This window comes from Kryptolebias marmoratus, linkage group LG1, assembly GCF_001649575.2.
Source record: "Kryptolebias marmoratus isolate JLee-2015 linkage group LG1, ASM164957v2, whole genome shotgun sequence".
Classification (NCBI taxonomy): domain Eukaryota; kingdom Metazoa; phylum Chordata; class Actinopteri; order Cyprinodontiformes; family Rivulidae; genus Kryptolebias; species Kryptolebias marmoratus.
In genome coordinates, this window is record NC_051430.1 from 33,625,767 (window position 1) to 33,634,365 (window position 8,599).

Here is an 8,599-nt window from a genome sequence, read left to right on the forward strand (position 1 = left end):
ACGTCATTACAACCACCACAACACATTGGATGGATTTTAATCATCCCCAGCTGATTAACTTTTGGATTTTGCTCAATTCAAGACAGCTGCTGTAGCTAGCTGTCATTAACCAACAGAAAAATGGATACAATTTTGTAAATTTTACAAATATTATCATAAACTTTGGTGTGATAGTAGCTAAGAGTCATCCTCAACATATATTCTGAGTGTTAAAGTGTCTCACAAGATCCCACAATGTCACTTGATAGTGCAGAAAACATAATTTTTAAAGTTTGACCAAAACAGCTACAATGCTGTCATTTCTCAACATAAGATTATTTTAGTGTAAGGCATGACAGGAGGTGGTTGATATGCATTCCCTCAAGGAATTCTGGGCAGTTAATTACTTTATCGCAAAGTCAGTAAAATGCAAGACGACAGAAACGTTCCCTGCAGCTAAATAAACCACAAATCTGTCTCCAGCTCTGGACTGAAAACACGACACAGTGATGTGACATAATGTCAGAGTTAAATCAGACAGCACATCTGTGTTGTCTGATAATAAGCCTGCGGGATTTTGTCTGCAGCTTATTCCTGTCTCACTGCAGATTCATGCCTCCAGATGTGTATCCTCCAGCAGCATAGATTATTCTGAATGTAATTAGCGTGAATTAGCATTCTGCAGGTGTGCTCAGTGTAAATGTCACACTGGCCTCTGCTGCTGTGTTATCCCCCTAATCATTACTGCATAATGACCCAGTTAGTTCAGTTTCATTTTGATCAATTCTAAGTTTCAAAAATTAGGGTCATCAACCTCTGTCTCATGTTTTAGATCATTAAAAAGGCAAATTATTTGTACATTTTTTTCATATTCTCAAATAATAATCTTTAAGGGCGCCAGTGCATAAGCAATGAGGCACTATTCTTATTATCTTGTTCAAACCTTTGTCTTGTGTCTTTGAAAGGTTTGAAATAAAACAAGGAAATTAGACACCAAAATGTGTGATTCAATTGGTTATGGTATTCAAAAAGCAATTGGATTTTGGTGAAACATAGAAAACCCAGGCCTTTTAAGCTCTACAGCTTAGACATACAGTAGTTTTCACTAGAACTATCATTTAAAGTTTAAACTAGTCATAGAAAAGTAAACTTTACATGGATGAACTAGAATTTTGTAACTTTAACAATGTTAACACAGTCACAGTTTGGTGTTTTTTTTTTTATTTTTTACTTAGTTTAACAAGTACATATACATAATTAGGATTTTGCATTCATTAAAGGACACCAGATTTCAATGATATGATAATATTGAAATCAATAACTGGAAAGGGAAAAAATTAGATTAGTTCTCAAAATAAAATAAAGGAGATTGTTCTGTTTATCACTGAATCACAAAAATACACTTAAAACATTACCGTGTTTCAAGTTATTTCACATTATTCACATCCACACATCATTACACTCAAAAGAAAAAGAAAACAAAAACAAATTATCTTTGTATTTGATCATAAACTACAAATTAATTCTCAAATAAATATCTCGAATACAATAATTTAAGCTGAAATTTGCAAATTTTAGAGCTGAGAACATAATTACAATAACTTAGGAGATAAAGATAAATTTGGAACTGTTTAGACTCAGTTGAAGTCAGACTGATCCATATTGCTGGTAACTGTGACAGTGCGAAGAAGGAATTTATTTATGTGTTTTATTCTGGGAACCAGCTCATGATCATGGAGGAAGAGATTCACCAGCAACATCCTACATCAGTAGGCTGATGGTGGAAACAGGACTCTGTGTCCCTGAAATGAACTCGGCCAAGATGGACAAGCGCTTATAGCGAGACATCTGTGGGGGATCAAAAAAAATTCAACTCATTTAATCTTAATTAAATAAAAAGTTCATTTGCTTTGACGGAGCGCCTTGCTTCAGTATGAAGCCATGTTGGAAAGGACCTTGCTTGATTACTGGGTTTAGCAGGATTGTCCCATTAAACTGAAACAAAGTAAGAAGATGAAGATGAAGACCAGAGGTCACTAAATGTTAGTGGGTCAACAGCTTATCTGAGGGTTGCCCCAGGAGAGCAGTGACAGCTGGCAGGTCTGGACTGATGAAGCTTAGCAGGTGTCTCGAGTATCGGGGATAAATACTGTCTGATGGATATTAGAAGCATTAACACACTTACAAAACCTATACTAAAATAACAAAACAAAGTAGACAAAAAGAACAAAGACACAAGGGTAGGGTCTGAGCACCTGATGTTTATGCTCAGACTTTATCCTAAAATGCAAGATGTCTCTCACTGCTATACATCTTATCTCAAATCTCCCCAGAATGCAAAGTGCACAACCAAGATTCCGTTATCTTCACTTGTGTTTAAGCTAAAATGATGTTTTTTAAAACTGGAAGGAAAAACGGGTGGTGCAGTGGTTAGAGCTGGATTGCTTTGCATGTTCTCCCTGCACACACCTGGGTTTACTCCGGGTACACCGGTTTCCTCCCACAGACCAAAAACATTCATGTTAGGTTCATTGGTAACTCTAAAATTGGCCCTAGGTGAGAGGGTGAAAGGTCAATTGTCTCTGCCTGTCTTACAGTGACTGCTGGAAAAAGGCAGCACCTCCCCATGACCCAGAAAAGAGAAGCATGTAAAAGAAAATGTATGAATGGAAGTAGAAAGTATTTTTTACTTGTCACATCTACACGTAACATCAAAGTTTGAAGCACAATGTGTAGCGCTCCGAATATGTTTTGAGGATGATGCTCGGCTGCCGCCACACCATATTTTAAGCAGAGGTGAGGAGTGAAAGAAGCTGTATACAATAAACATGAAAAACCAATATTAAACTGAGGAGGAGGGCTCAGGTTCAAACTTCAAACACCTATAATGCAGCCTTGACTTGTCTTTCCAAGTAATTTCACTTGCACCTTGAAAGATGTGACCAAAACAGCTCACATGTTGGCTTTGTTAGAGAGACAATGATCCAAATCACGCAATGGATGGTGAATCCTTTTTTAGGCACTGTATAAAATTGGAATAGCTCTTTTGTGTTTGCAAAGGTTGCTAAGCTGTCGTAACCATCTTGAACTGACTTGACTTGAAAAGTTAATAAGTTGAAGACTCACATCAGATGATTCCTTTTTGAGAGTTTCATTAAAATCCATCCAGTGGTTCATGAGATATTTTGCTACAAGACAGACAAACAACGACACAGGTAAAAACATTATCATCTTTTGCCTTTGGCAGCAGGTGATTACTTTAACTAATGACTGATAATAAACTCAACTTACAGAACAAACTAAGTTTGCTGTGTTTACCTCTGTCATTCAAGAATCTTATGCAACGTTTCATCACATTTATAGCCAACAGTGAGATTTATGTAATCTGCTGACAACAGTTTGACAATACAGTACTCCTTACCTGCTCCAAACAGCCAGGTGTAAATCGAGGCCGTGCAAAGGAAACACAGTAATGTCCCAACAACTGAGAGCAGATTGTAGACTTATTAGAATGATTGTTTCAAAACTAATAGGAGGATGTTACCAATAAATGCATGAAAATACATCATACAAACGGCCAGCAGGTACTGGGAAGGTATGTGTACAGCTCTTGGTAAACAAGGGGATATGGGCCAGGGGAGAACAGATGAAAAATGAAGTGAAGCAAAAATTTCATCTGCTGCAGCTCTGGGCCACAAACACACCTTGAAAGCAGAAAGAACAGCAAAATACTGCCTGTCAGCCTCCTGCTTGTAATCAGGAAGTGAATGGGCTCTTGGACGACTTAAAGCACAGCAGCATTCAAAAAAGATGTCCTGTGTTTGTAGCAGAGCATCTACAGTAAAGTGAATTTAATACATTATAAAAACCCAATTAGTAAAAGTTATCTATCTAAGGAAGCCAGCAGATTGCGTTGAATCTTCACTTCGTTGCAGTCTCCCATCCTGAGCAGCTCATTGGTGAGAGTGGAAAGGAAAACTCCCTTTTCACAGGAAGAAACCTCCAGCAGAACCAGAACCAGAACCAGAACCAGGCTCAGGACGAGCAGACACCTGCTTCGACCAGCTGGGGTTTGAGAGGACAGGACAGAGACACAGACAGACACAGAATAATTGGTCCAGGTGTAGTTTCTATATGAAGAAAAACAGAAAAACAGGCTAATGATTGCAGCATTTACAACTACAAACACAGAGAGCAGAACACGTAAAGACAGCAGCAGAGTGAGGAAATATGATCAGTATGTCCTTCAGCAGAATAACTGTGAGGATTTGTGTTTCTGTGTTTTCGGTTTGTTATCTTTATTATCTTGTTGCTGTTTTGAGTTATTGTTTCAGTTTGTTTTTTTCCTGTTGGTGTTGCTGTCAGTATTCACTCCTCCCCTGCCACGCCCATCTCCACCTGTCTGTCATTATCCCCACTCACCTGTTTCCACTTACCTCGTCACCCTCAGTGTTTAAAAACCCGGTCACTTCTGCCACACCCTGCCGGTTCCGCTGCTTTGCCTTGCTACGTTTTGGCTTGCCTAGAGATGATTTATATTTTTGTTTTGCTGCCACGGCAGCTTTTGTTTTATTCTTCTTAAGTTAATAAATTAGTTGTTTTAAGAAGATGAGTCTGCACTCTGGGTTCGTCTCCGTCTCCACTTACCATGACAATAACTAAGGGATAGCTCAGGAAACCCAAGCCAATCCTAACTATAGGATATATCAAAAAGGAAAGTCTTAAGTCTAGTCTTAAAAGTAGACGGGGTGTCAGACTCTTGGACAGAAACTGGAAGTTGGTTTCTGATAACTGAAAGCTCTGCTTCCCATTCTACCTTTAGAAACTGTAGGAAAATCTGCAGTGTGAAAGCAAAGGGCTCTGTTAGGTAAATATGGACAATAATATAATGGCCCTTTTCCACTGGTCCCGGCTCCACTCTACTTTGCACGTGTTTCCACTGGCATTTTTTCGAGGCCGGTCCCTGGTTTTTTGGTCCCTTGGGGACTTCTGTAGTAGAGCCAGTGGAAAAAGGGGCAGAAGATGGAGCTTGGTCGTTGAGAGCTTTGTATGTCAGCCTTCCACCAGGAGACTTATCACCTGCTGCCTTTCATGCCAGAGTTTTAGACTAAGATCATCTTGTGTTGAGAAATAACAGTTGTAGTGATTTTGTCAAACCTTGAAAATAATATTAAGTGTTACCTCGTGCAAAACTGCAATATTTCAAATGAGTGCTTCCAGTATGTGTTGCCAATGACTGTCAGCTACTACCACACTACATTGTTATCTCTTATTTGTAAAATTTTATAGCCATTTTTGTGGAGGATGAGGTCAAGTAGCAGTGTCAGCCATCTTGAACTAAGTAGAATCCAAAATATAATTAGTTGTAAGTGTACATCTAAACATTTCTTTCTGAGAGTTACATTAAAACCCAGCCAGTGGTTTGAGAATTTATTTTACAAAACAAAAAACCCTCAACCTCAAATCTGTCTATTTTCATTTCTCTCCCACTAGATGAACTCATAAAAGTGGGGTGGGTACAAAGCAATATAGGTGGGAAAGAAATGATATCATTATTTAGTGCCAATAATGGAATACAATTTTACAAACTATTCACACGAAAATAGGCTGTGATTTTCAAAAACTGGGTACACAAAACACAGCCACAAACACTCAGAATTCAGTGAGACTACAACGGATAATTTCTCTGTTTTCTTGCAGTTTTGAGACGTCAACATTTCTCCAACAGTCATAGTCCAGTGAGATAATGGCGTAAGGTAGGTGGAGAAAAACTACAACGTTTAGTGATTAAAACTATAAAGGGGGTGAAGAGAGTCAACCCACAATTGTGGCTTTGGATCAAATAAAAAAAAAACAACCTGGAGGGAATAAAAGTCATTAAGGTGAAATGATTGAAAACAACTAGTAATGGTGAAAGATGTGACAGTTTGGTTGTTATAATAACTTTTAATGAGGAGAAACTACTTTCCACTGTGTTTATTGGATACATGAGTTATGGGTTCATAGCGGTTATGAAGTTAGACCTTATGTTTCATCACCACTTCGGTTGTTCCTAATGTTGGAGCAGTTCATAAAATCAAACACAGATGTGTAACATAAGTACAGTAAATGTGAAGTCAGGAACAAACTGTGGAGGAAATTACATTTTTGAAGTTTTGTTAATTCTAGTCTATTAGTAAAATGGCTTTTTGAATTCTACAGTCAAATTTAAACTCTTGACATTCTTTGAAGGAATGCAAATTGTCTGGTTGTTTTGTTTCATTTTTTGTTTTTTCCTGTGCTTTTATTTTCTTGTGATCCTTGTGTTTAGTTTATTCCATGTGTTTAATATATCATATTCTTGTGTAGTTCTCTGTGTTTCTGTGTTTTACAGCCCCGGCAGCAAATACGCACGGCTTGTAGTGTTTTTAAATACAAGAAAAAAGCCTTAATTCTGTTTTACTTCAACAAGTCAATATATTACTCCATTAATGGTATACTTTCAGACAAAACGTCCACCTGAGCTCTTCATAGTACTGCGTTAATTACTAATAACCTTCAAAAGCTGCAAAACACACTGATATGTTGCAAAACTCACCTTATTGTCACAGAAAAAAGCAACAAATGTTGTTGATGCAAAGTTTTTTAAAACAAAAGCAAGCTTGTAACTATTCGACGTTCATCTCATTCCAGTGTTGGGGACATCTGACTTTCTGTTGTTCAGAGTGGAACACACCTGATCCACGTCCTATATATTCTCTCCCTTTCCTCTCCTCCAGTGCCAGATTGTCGAAAGCAGTATGCGAGTAGTTTTCCAGTTTTCCAGCGATTCCTGACTGACCTCCTGTGACCTTGTTCACGACCCCCGGATTCCCTCTCGTGCCTTGCCCCTGTCGGATTGTTGCTGGAGGACTGACACCTGCTTGTTTACTGGACCCAGACTCTTCGCCTGCCCCTCTGGTTAAGTTCGTCGCTCTCTGCCCTTCCGGTTCTGACCCTCGCCCGTCTGACTACGAGACCGTGCTTTCCCCTGTGGCTTACCTGCTGTGTTCGCCGAGCCAAACCTCCGCTCAGTTTCCTCTGGTGTTCATCTTCCTCCCATTGTTCCACTGAGCCGCCCACCGTCCAGGACTCCCTGTGCCGCCATCGATATATCCGTTATTCAATAAAGCTTCGTTAACCTTCCGCTCCTGTGCTGCGACTGAATTGCCAGATACTTCTAGTGGTCCTTGTCAGTTGTCCAATAGTCTCTTTCAAGAAGTTTAGGAAAATCTACCTGCTCTTCCTTAAAAGCCCTGATGGCTAACTGTACCTCATCCAGCACTGATTTTCAAAAAAGTCAAAAACAAGATGTTTTGAGGATCACTATACATGGAGTATAAAACCTCATCCATGTAGCAGTGTTCAATGGACTGACTGCAAAGTGAAATTTAAGTCCCTCCACTGGTCCAAAATGTGGGAAAATGAGGATTTAGCCAATTTTAATTAGGAGTACTTTATTCGTGCAAGAAGGAACATACAATGAATGAATACACCGTTCAAATGATGCTCAGAGGATCCTACTCTGAGCTAGTCTTTTATACCATCTTGCATGAAAAGTCCAATTTTAAAAGGTCTGAGGTCTTTGGGTTATCTTGGACTTGATTAAATCACTATAAAGTCTTTTGGTCATCTGGTTATTTCACATCCTGTCCTTAGGTCTCTTCATTGTGTAGCTTCCACTCCACACAGAATGCATTTGCATACAGTAGAAGCAATAACAGTCATTTATTATAAATCAAGGAAGGAGGCCCAGAGCAGATGGATGCAATGGCCTCAAACCACTCTCATGCCCTAGGGTCTTTGTGACTTATTGGCAGTTTGCTTTAGGCAGAACTCTTCAGGCTTTGGCTTTTGAGTAAATTCTTGAGTTATTATGTTTTATTTATATCACAAAGTTTTGCACAGAAATTAGCCTCACAATACAGGTCGTGTACCATCCCCAATAAACAGCTTCAAACAGGGTTGGATTCCCACTCCTTTCTGTATTATTGATTGTACAGTTGAGACTGCAACATGATGCGTTTGCTAGATGTCACAGGGAAGTAAACACAGTGGACAAGGTAAATAAGTGACTGAGGCTGCATGAGTCAAATTCAGTGATGTATTTTAGAGCAACAGTGAAGAAACATTTACATTTACATCCCACTATATCAGCCATCGCAGGATCAGTAGTGGCTTTGCACACACATGTATTGTGTGTGAAGTGGAGTGGGTCTTCTCTCTGCTCTGACTGCAGCCTCATGTAACCTCATACAACATAACATATAATACGCCTGAAAAATAAACAAAACAACTCAATCCAATGTAAATTGTAAAGTTTCCTTTATTGCTGTCACATGCAGCTGTAAACACACAACTGTGAATGCAGGCTTGTAAAACACACAGACAGTTAAAGAGCATAAAATAGACTTCAGCTGTCTAAGGGGCACTTCCACTCTCACTGAGAAGAAATCTGTGTCAGATCAGCATATTAATTCAGAACAAGTCACGTGTGATAATCACTAAGTTCTACAAGGTGTAGACAGTGATGCATACCCATAAATAGCGGTGTAAAGTTGTGCATAATTGTGTAACAATAGCAGCTTTGGTGCGGCTGGAG